This window comes from Cervus elaphus, chromosome 19 (assembly GCF_910594005.1).
Source record: "Cervus elaphus chromosome 19, mCerEla1.1, whole genome shotgun sequence".
NCBI classification, from domain to species: domain Eukaryota; kingdom Metazoa; phylum Chordata; class Mammalia; order Artiodactyla; family Cervidae; genus Cervus; species Cervus elaphus.
Window position 1 is genome coordinate 48,131,560 of NC_057833.1, and position 11,516 is coordinate 48,143,075.

At 46.6% G+C, this 11,516-nt stretch overlaps 1 pseudogene; it reads right to left on the minus strand.

Moving 5' to 3' along the window:
• Nucleotides 1–723: 723 nt before the first annotated feature.
• LOC122676108 lies at nucleotides 724–1,229 on the minus strand (annotated as a pseudogene).
• Nucleotides 1,230–11,516: the final 10,287 nt, after the last annotated feature.

The following is an 11,516-nucleotide window of genomic DNA, read 5'->3' on the forward strand; positions in this document are numbered from 1 at the left end:
ACCTTTGTGAATTTCCTTCTCCTGGGAAAGAAGGGATCAACTGGTCCATACGGAGGTGCGGGGACTGTTGGGAGGACAATGCTATTTCTCTTTGCATTATACCTGGATGGTCCAGGCTTTGGACTTTAGCTGTAACTGGAATTTCAGCTTCAGAAAGCAAGTAGCCAGCAGGGTGGTGGAGCCTTCCTGGTCCTCTGAGATGGCACCACAGTGTAACCCTCCACTCCTCTCTGGATGACTCCAAGTTCTGCCTGGGAATGTGGGCATGCCGATTCCTCATCCTGGGCTGTGCAGTGGAAGCCTGAGCTTCTTGCTCAGGGACCAATCACTCCACAGATTCCATGCTCAGGGAATCAAGCCTGGAGGAACCAGAAACAAAGTTTCTAGATGTAGCAAAGAGCAGGGGAAGATCACCACTGCTGTTCTTTGCAGAACTAACTAGCTACCTTCTCTCACCTTCAGACTCTGCCTGGCACACCCAGCTGAGGCTTTCTGTTCCTTCTTGGTTATGCCTGTGAGTCCCAAGAAGTCAAAATAGGTGACCCAAGTGCCAAAGTCTCCAGAAGCATCCCATACTTCCTCGTGGGGTCAAAATTCCTTCTCCCTAGGTTCTACTGTCAATCCCACTACCCACCTCAGATTCCTCAAGCTTGCTTCCCCAGGCTGCCTCAGGCTTTATTTATTTATTTTAGGCAACAATTCTCATGTGTTAGGACTTTTAATGTTGTACACATCAAATTATAGGAAAAAGACAACTATAAACAAGATGCAGTCCCTCTACTTCCATGAACAGCACACGGCATTACAGTAAGCCAAGTTTATATTCAAGCATCAAATGCGGTTCTCCCATTAGTTCACTTTGTGATGGGTCATTAAGAATATCTCAAATCCAATAGTCTCATCGTTACCCCTCAAAATATCCAGTGAAAGGTTTGAGCTTGGAACAAATGGAAGATGCTGAACCTGCTGCACTGACTGCCTTGAATTCCATCTGCAGTTTTAGTTGTGCAGAAAGACCCTGGATGTTTCTCAGTGTGGAGAAGTTCATCTTATCTTGGTTGAGCTGGTAATTTTTTTCTGATAATTCAAGAGGATGACTGGGCAGTTCATTTTTCACACAAGAGAAACCTTTTCGAAGAAGATCATGACTTTCAAAAGGTCCACTTGCTGACAGCTCAGTAACTGGAATACTGTCCTTTAGCTGAGATCCAAGTCCTCTGGCATTCATCTTCGACTTGCTTGGCGTACAGACTCTTTCCCCTTCTGCCTCAGGCTTTAAAGACCCTAACTCTGTTACACCCTCTAGTGGAAAGAGGAAATCCACCATGAGGTGAGGGTGGACCCTTTTCCTGGCATGAAGCAGATATTATTTTAAGATTTTTTTTTTTTTTTAATGTGGACCACTTTAAAGTCTTTATTGAATTTGCTGCAATATTTCCTCTGTTTTATGCTTTGGTTTTTTGGCCACGAGGCATGTGGGACCTTAGCTCCCACATCTTCTGCATTGGAACATGAAGTCTCAACCACAGGATTGCCAGGGATCGCCCGACTGAGCAGATATTCTGAGCCCAACGCTCCACCCCACAAGCTGCATATGGGCCATCTCTGATTCCTGCCTCTCACCCCACATTTTTCCTCCCACTTTCTATGTTTCTTAGGATCTTCTCAAATTTCATTTCTTTTCCTAGGCGTACAGCCCCAAACTCACTGCCTCTTGGCCCCTCTCTTCCCTGTTCTGACCTGCTCTGTCTTCTGAAATGAATTAGCTGCTCCTGCTGTGGCAGTCCAAAGCGCTGGCAGGACACGGGCAGCCCAGGAAAAACACCAGGCAGGAGGGTGGGCTCATTTGTGGGCCCCTCATTTTCAGGGTGTCCTGGTTTCTATTCCCCTACATGCCCCTCTCACCTCTCCCCCTACCTGGCTCAGGCTACCTAGGAAGGCAGAAACGGGTGTATCGGTGTCTTTATTCTTTCCTGGTGGGGGAAGGGGGTGGAGACTGAGGAAAGAAAAGACGAGGCAAGGATGATTGGCGTGGGGGCCACACCTCCTTTTGTCCTCTTTCCCTGGTACTCTGGCCCCTCGGGGCAATACACCTATTTAAGGCCAGTATCCAGTGGGGACAGATTCACCTCTGCTCCTCACACCATCACTTCTCTGCCAAGGACCTTCCTGGGGGAGCGTGAGGGACTCTTTCCGGAGCCATGATGGGTACCCACTGGAGGAGGCTCCCTTGCGTGTTCCTGAGCTGTTTGTGTTCCTACATCCTTGGGCCAGTGGTCCCAGGTAAGTGATGTACTTGGGACAGCATTTGGGGCTGGGGGTGGCTGACTTCACAGAGCCTCCAAGGAGCTGTGGTCTTTCGTGGGGGGCAAAGAGAGAGGCAGAGAGAGGTGAGTGGGCAGAGATGGCACAAGATGAGGGAGAGAGAAAGAGAATACTAGGCAGAGAGAGGGAGGAGGAAAGAGAGTCAGAGAAAAGCAGGGAGGCGTTGGGAGGAACAGCCTGGCTTGGGGAAAACCCACAGGAGAACCAGGTAAGCAGAACTGTGGAAAGAGAGAGAAAGTTGAGGAGAGGGAATCACACAGAAAAACAGGAAAGCTCCATGACCGAGCTGGAAGAAAAACTTATAGCAAGATGTAGGGTCAGAGGGAAAGACAAGGGAGAAACAGATGAATCAAAACAAGGTACATACAGAGGGAGGAGGAGGATCTCAGAGGAGACAAGTAAGTAAGTAAGTAAGTGTTAGTTGCTCAGTCGTGACTGACTCTTTGCGACCCCATGGACTGCAGCCCACCAGGCTCCTCTATCCATGAGATTTTCCAGGCAAGGATACTGGAGTGGGTTGCCATTTCCTTCTCCAGGGTATCTTCCCAATCCAGGGATCGATCCTGGGTCTCCTGCACTGCAGGCAGATTCTTTACCAAAGGAAGGGACCAGGGAAGAAACTCTGTTGGAGCACTTGGAGAAACAAGGCAGGCGCTTGACTTGGAGAAACAAGTCAAGACTGGAGGGAGACTGAGACGGGGCAGTGGTCTTCCTGTCCCAGATCTTGGGTTTACAAGCGTCCTCCTGGGCTAAGTCCCCCTAGGGCAGGGCTTGCAGTCCCTGGTGTTGGCCTTGGCCTCCTTCACACCCTGCATCTCCCCTCTGTCCAGAGCTGTTCGTAGAACTAGAACTAAGACCCGTTGGAGAAGCTCCCCCTGGACCCTCTGTTCCCTCCTCACCACTTTCCAAGCTGAACCCCCGGTCCGAGGGCCAAGTTTTAATCTATATTTCTGGGTGTCTGAGTCTTCTGAAAGTCTCTAGGGCCATGGGAGGACAAGGGGTCAGTGAAAGAGAAAGAAAGTGAAAGTCACTCAGTCATGTCCGACTATTTGGGACCCCATGGACTATACAGTCCATGGCATTCTCCAAGCCAGAATACTGGAGTGGGTAGCCTTTCCCTTCTCCAGGGGATCTTCCCAACTCAGGGATCCAACCCAGGTCTCCCACATTGCAGGCAGATTCTTTATCAGTTGAGCCACAGGGGAAGGGGTCAATAGCCCACAGCAAAGATGTAATCACAGCTCCCTTGCCTCCTCAGGAGGCCTGAAAAAGACTTCACCTCACCCGAGGACTCATTCCTCATAAGGTGGGTCAGAGGAACACACTGTCTTAGAGATGATGAGAGGCATAATGCCAGGGATGTGGAAGATTCCATCTTCCTTGCCACATTTAAGGGCTTGGCTAAGAGCAAATGGAACCCCCACAGTCTCTACCACCCTCACACCCACCCCCTCATCCTCTCTACTCATCACAGTGAGGAAACAGAGGCCAGTAGGAGCCTTCAGAGCCTGCAGCTACCAGCCATTCAGGGTGTGTTCCTGGGGGTAGACTGAGGGGTGTCTGTAGAAGTCATGGCCGTGGGCAATGGGCAGAAGATGGATTGGATTTAGGGACCTTGGGTGTGGTCTTGGCTTTGCCAATGAGTGATCTGGTCCTGTGACCAGTTCCCATTGTATATCTTTCCAGGCCTCACTTCCCCATGCAAAAAGCAGGGTGGTGGATGGCATGACCTCTGGATTGCTAAGTCCTTAAGTTTTAGCATTCTGTGATTTAAAATCAACACACAAAGTTGTTTAGTAGCAGCTCTGCACTTGGTCTTGCGTTAGGGTCATCAAGATCAAGAGGAGCCGGGAAATGTGTGTGGAGAGGAGCCTGAAAGGGCAAGAAGTGGGGTGGGAGTGGGCGAGAGAAGACGGGTGGGGAGTGATGGGAAGTGAGTGAGGGGCGGACCTTGAAGGAGGAAGGTTGCCCTGAAGCTACACACAGGTGCCCTGGGTCAGAGTCCCGTGCATTGGGAAAGGGCACAGGATGGAACAGGGCCAGGAAAAGAGGGGGAGTGGGCTGGGAGTTGGCCTCCCAGGCATTTGGTAGAGTATCCAGAGGACCTTGGAGGGGAAAGTAGTCTCCATGGGTCAGGCAGTGAGCCCCCCACATTTGCCGGGGTGGGGGCTTCTGGAGAAGTGGGAACTGGTCAGTCCCATTCTCTTGGCTCCCTGAGGGGGTGCCTACAGGTGACCTGCTTATGTCTGAGCCTAGGGTATGTTTCCATACAGTGCCAGCACCCTCGTCCAGGCCAGAGTCCTCTCTGGAGCAGGCATCCAAGCCCCCACCCCATGTTGGAAGGAGAAACACTGGGGTTTCCATTGAAAGTGTTACAGTGTAAGGGCTTCCGTAGGAAAGAGCCCTGGTTCTTGAAGGGGAAAGGAGAAGAGAAAGGTGGACAGAGGCAGGCTGGACAGGGAGCCAGCAGAGACTTGGTGTCTACTGGTGGCTTCTGGTAAGAATGGCTCAGAAAGAAGCCTGGCAATCCTAATTCCACACCCTCTGGCAAGAAAACTAAGTCAAAATAAGCCTCAGTCTCCCATACTCTCAGTGGCCTAGTAACTGAAGGGTCACCGCCCTCCACAGCCACTGGGAGGTGATAAGACTGTAGCAAGTGCACGACAAGGGAGATCTGCAGTCACCGAGGGCCCCAGGGGAGGGCTCTCCGGCCCCCTTCTCTCCAGGAACCACTAATCTGTCTAGGAGAGGCCCTCCACTGGGGTCTGCCCCACCTTGGGAAACCCGCCCTGTGCTGGGGCACGTTCAAAAGGAGAAAGTCCCTGAACAAGAGGTCCTGATGGGAAAATCCATCAAATTTAGGTCAATGGCTCAGCAAAATGTAGAGCAAAAAGCAGGAAGTTCAAACCAAAAGACCCCATGTCAAGTTTGCCACTTACCAACCCAGGGGATAGGAGAATAGAACATTTAGCTCACAGACTTCATTGGCAAAATTAGTGAAATGAAAATGTGCTATTACTCAGGGTAGTGGTAAAGATAAAATAAGGTAGTATTTAGTACAAAGCAGGGGCTTCCCAGGTGGTGCTAGTGGTAAAGAACCCACCTGCCAGTGCAGGAGACATAAGACACAGGTTCGATCCCTGGGTCTGGAAGATCCCCTGAAGGAGGGCATGGCAACCCACTCCAGTATTCTTCCCTGTAGAATCCCATGGACGCAGGATCCTGGCGGGCTACACACAGACACAGTACAAAGCAGAAGAGAGAGAAGAGCCACTGTATTTTTATTTTAAAATGTATTAAACTATAGTTGATTTACAATATTGTGTTAGTTTCAAGTGTACAGCTTCAGATTCTTTTCCATTATAGGTTATTATAAGATATTGAATATAGTTCTCTGTGCTTTACAGTAGGTCCTTGTTTATCTATTTTGTATATAGTGGTGCATATTTATTAATCCCATACCCCTAATTTATCGCTCCCCCTCCTTTCCCCCTTGGTAACTGTAAGTTTGTTTTCTATGTCTGTGCGGCTATTTCTGTCTTGTATACAGGTTCGTTTGTATTATTTTTTAGATTCCACATGTAAGTGATATCATGTGATATTTGTCTCTGTCTGATTTATTTCATTAATATGATAATCTCTAGGTCCATTCATGTTGCTGCAAATGGCATTATTTAAGGACCACTGCATTTTAGAGCTGGGAGACTAGGGCAGGACGGTGATAGAGGCAGAATGGAAAAGACATTTCTGTTGGCTTGGAGACATTCCCATTCATCCAAAACATCTTTGATCTCTTTAAAAAAACACCTCCCATTTTCCTGTAGGTTTGCAGGTGTCCACTTGGTTTATTCAGAATGTGGCTTCTTACATGTAAAAAAATGAAAATAGATCATTCTTTAACTCCATACACAAAAATAAGCTCAAAATAGATTAAAGACCTAAATGTGAGACTGGGCATTATAAAACTCCTAGAGGAAAAAAAAAAAAATATAGGCAGAACATTCTCTGATATAAATCACAGCAACATCTTTTTCGATCCACCTCCTCGAATAATAGAAATAAAAACAAAAAATAAACAAATGGGATCTATTTAAACTCAAAAGCTTTGGCACAGCAAAGGAAACAATAAACAAAGCACAAAGACAACCCACAGATTAGGAGAAAATATTTGCAAATGATGTGACTGATAAGGGATTAGTCTCCAAAATTTACAAACAGTTCATGACACTTAACATAATAATAAGAAACAACCCACTCGAAAAATGGCCAGAAGCCCTAAATAAATATTTCTCCAAAGAAGACATACCGATGGCCAATAGACACATGAAAACATGCTCAACATTGCTAATTATCAGAGAAATGCAAATCAAAACTACAATGAGATATTACCTCACACCAGCCAGATTGGCTATCATCAAAAAATCCGCAAACAATTAATTCTGGAGAGGGTGTGGAGAGAAGAGAACCCTCCTACCCTATTGGTGAGAATGTAAATTGGTACAGCCACTATGGAGAACAGTGTGGAAGCTCCTTAAAAAACTAAAAATAGAGCTAACATACGACCCTACAATCCTACTCCTGGGCATATATTCAGAAAAAAAATATGGTCCAAAAAGATACATGCACCCCAATGTTCATTGCAGCACTGTTTACAATAACCAAGACATGGAAGCAACCTAAATGTCCATCAACAGAGGAATGGATAAAGAAGACGTGATACTTATATACAATGGAATATTACTTGGCCATTGAAAGAATGAAATAAGGCCATTTGCAGTAACATGGATGGACTTAGAAAGTGTCATATTGAGTGAAATAAGTCAGACAGTGAATGAGAGATAACATATGATATCCCTCAGATATAGAATCTAAAAAGAAATGATACAAATGAACTTACAAAACAGAAGGAGACTCACAGAAAACGAATTTACAATGGCCAGAGGGGAAGGGATAGTTAGGGAACACTGCTTAAAAACACTTCTATATTTTACATGGTTAACCAACAAGGAACTATCGTATAGCACATGCAACTCTGCTCAACGTTATGTGCCAGCTTGGATGGGAACAGAATATGGGGGAAAATGAATACATGTATAGGTATGGCTGGATCCCTTCGCGTTTCTCCTGAAACTATCACAACACTGTTAATTGGCTGTATCAGTCCAGTCACTCAGTCGTGTCTGATTCTTTACAACCCCATGGAATGAAGCCCACCAGGCTACCCTGTCCATCACCAACTCATGGAGCCTACTCAAACTCATGTCCATTGAATCAGTGATGCCATCCAACCATCTCATCCTCTGTCGTCCCCTTTTCCTTCTGCCTTCAATCTTTCCCAGCATCAGGGTCTTTTCCAATGAGTCAGTTCTCATTGGCTATATACCCCAATACAAAATAAAAAGTTAAAAAAACAAATGAACAAACAAAAACCAAATGACACAGTACACTAAAAAAAAAAGAGAGAATGTGGCTTCTTGCATGAACTGACGCTGAATGCAGCTCCGCCATGGGGCAGGCGCCCCGCTCCCGGACATGGTGGCTGCACAGTTCCTTGTACAGCAAGCTCCTCCACACCCTTGGTTACTGGGCTCTGTTCCAGATGCAGAGGCTGTCCTTGCAGAGTTTGACATACCAGTAATTTATGTCTCCCTTGCCAGGAGAGGCCAAGAAATGGTTGGCCTTTTATGTGCTTAAACAAGTGGTTTGCTACCGTGTCTGTTCTCTGGTTTTATGGCACCTCTGAATGCTTCAGAGAGGCACTGATGGAACCCGCCAAGCCATCTCTCCCAAGGACAGGACTGAAGACTTTCCAGGCCATCTCTCCTTCTAGTTCCCACCTTTCACATTCTACTAGGCTGATTCTACTATGGAAAGCAGACACCTGCTCACCGTTGTGTCCTCATTCCCAGCACAGCACTAAAGAGTCGAGTTGAAATGAACTCCATTTTTGGCATTTCTTAGAGCTTTAAATACTCAACATTTTCCTTGAGATTCCAAAGAGGGCCCGGAAACTAGGTGTCTGTGTTTGCACACGCAGCCTCCAGAGTCATGGCCATGCTCCTATGGCGGGCACTAGCTTGTGCAACAGGAAGCCGGATTCTCCACGTGTGCACTTTTAAGGTCTGCATAGACATCTCTGATCTGTATAGAAGCCCCCAACTAAAATTGCAGCTTGAATTTGATAGTGGGTTTGGGGGAATTCAGAACAGAAAAGAGTGAGGAGTTTCTCATTCACTTGCTGAATTTTGACTCGTGCCAAATGTTCCAGACACAAGAATAATGAAGTCAGAGTTTCTGCCTCCAAAGCTTGTGTGAGGTCATGCAGCCCATAAATTGGGGAGCTGGGCCTAGAAGGTGGGCCACTGCATTAGCATGGTGACACACAAACTCTGTAAATCAGCTCTGCTCATCAATGGAGGATGAACAGAAGCACCCACACCTCATGCTGAGATATTCATTCATTCATTCATTCATACATTTGTTAGTTAAACAACTATTTAAGGAGTTGTGACTGACATTGTACTAGGGCAGCGCTGTGTGAACACAGAGAAGAATGAAACAGCCAAGGCCCAGCCTCCTGGAGCTAAGATCTAGTGTGCAGAGAGTTACAAAATAATTACAGAAAAATCCCTCAAATGTGGTGTTATGTTGAACAAGTATTATGATGAGAGCAAAGTAGGGAAACTTCATTTAGATTAATAAGTCCATGAAGGCCTCTCTGTTGAAGTGCTGTGCGTATGAGCTGAGACCCAAGTTTAAGTAATAAAATGAGGTGGAAATTGGGGGTGGGGGAGGTGGAGGAGGGAGAGGGAGCATGAGCCAGGCAGGGGAAGACGTGCAGAGTAAGGAGAGACCTTGGCCCTTAGGAGTACTTGAAAGAGGTAGGCAGATCCAGATGAGGTAAGACTTTGTAAACGGTGAAATGGATTGTGGATTTTAAGGAACTAAGGTGGGCAGACATAAGATTCCCAGGTGGCGCTAGTGGTAAAGATCCTGCCTGCCAATGCAAGAGACATAAGAAATTCGGGTTCGATCTCTGTGTCGGGAAGATACCCTGGGGGAGGGCATGGCAACCCACCCCAGTATTCTTACCTGGAGAATCCCACGGACGTGGAGCCAGGCAGGCTACAGTCCATAGGGTCGCAAAGAGTTGGGCATGACTGAGGTGACTTAGCACTTAGCACAAAATGGGCAGACAGTACAGGGTTATAGGTGAAGCAGTGATATGACCAGGTTTGAACTTCGGAATGGCTGCTCTGGATTCCTGGAGGGAAATGAACTGGAAGTGGGCAAGGGTGAATTGGAAACCAGTTAGGAACTGGCTGTAGGAGTCCCAGCAGAAAGTGCTATGGCATGGCCTGATGTAGCAGCAACGATCTGGGAAGGGAGTGGGTAGTTGTAAAATCACCAGCAAGCTGACCTTTTGCCCTAATAAGGACACGGTCATAAGGACTGCTGCCTTTGCCAGGCTCTTAGGGCTTCCCAGGTGGCACCAGTGGTAAAGAACCCTCCTGCCAATGCAGGAGACACAAGAGATGTGGGTTCGATCCCTGGGTCAGAAAGATCCCCTGGAGGAGGGCATGGCCACCCATTCCAGCATTTTTGCCTGGAAAATACCATGAACAGAGGAGCCTGGTGGGCTACAGTCCACGGGATTTAAAAGAGTCAGACATGACTGAAGCACACACACAGGACTTTGTAGAGACCAAGACAGCAGGCAGTGCAGAATGCCTTTTGTTGAGTTTAGGTACTGGGCTAACTATTTTACATACAGTACCCCTTGGTATTACTAGCTTCTACCCTCATCCCACTTTTATAGATAAGGCCCTCAAGACTCAGAGAGGTCAAGTAACTTGCCCAAGTCACATTGTGAATGTTGGTCAGTTTGGCTCTGAAACTGACACTTTAAAAAAAAAATTGAAGTATAGGTGATCTACAAGGTTGTGTTAGTTTCTGGTATACAGCAAAGTGATTCAGTTATATAAAGAATATATGTACACATATATATTTATATTTATATTCATGCTCTTTTCCATTATGTTTAATTGCAATATCACTGGCCATAATTTCCTGTGCTATTCAGTAGGATCTAGTTGTTTATCTATTTTGTATGTAGTTGTGTGTATCTGTCCATCTAGTCAAAGCTATGGTTTCTCCAGTAGTCATGTATGGATGTGAAAGTTGGACTGTGAAGAAAACTGAGCGCCGAAGAATTGATGCTTTTGAACTATGGTGTTGGAGAAGACTCTTGAGAATCCCTTGGACTGCAAGGAGATCCAACTAGTCCACCCTGAAGGAAATCAGTCCTGAATATTCATTGGAAGGACTGATGCTGAAGCTGAAACTCCAATACTTTGGCCACCTGATGCGAAGAACTTACTCATTGGAAAAGACCCTGACACTGGAAAAGATTGAAGGTGGGAGGAGAAGGGGCCGACAGAGGATGAGATGTTTGGATGGCATCACTGACTCAATGGACATCAGTTTGAGTAAACTCCAGGAGTTGGTAATGGATGGAGGCCTGGCATGATGGAGTCCATGAGGTCGCAAAGAGTTGGACATGACTGAGCAACTGAACTGAACTGAGGGTGTATCTGTTAGGCTTCTCTCAGTCTTCGCTCAGTTGGTAAAGAATCTGCCTGCAATGTAGGAATTTGCCTGCAATGCAGGAGAACCAGGTTCAATTCCCAGGTCCAGAAGATCCCCTGGAGAAGGAAATGGCAACCCATTTTTTTTGCCTGAAAAATTTTTTGCCTGAAAAATCTCATGGACAGAAGAGCCTGACGGGCTACAGTCCATGGGGTCGCAAGAGTCGGACACAACTTAGCCACTAAACCACCACCAGTGTGTATCTGTTAATCCTGGATTCCTAATTTATCCCTCCCCTCTTCCCCTTTGGAGGCCTTAAGTTTGTTTTCTATGTCTGTGAATCTGTGGAACCCACACTCTTAATTACTCTGTGGCCTTGTCTCCATTGACTTGTCACAGTCAGCCTCAGAAAGGACCTCGTTAGGAGGCATCAGAGGTACCCTGTTTGTCTGGAATCACAACTAAAACAACCAAACATTGAATCATAATAGCTACTGCCATATCATTTTCCCACTTCATTCTCTACTCCTTCAAGTTAAAGACCAGCTGACCTGTGTTCTGAGGGAACCAGGACAATGGAAAAATCACTGATGTTGTTACAG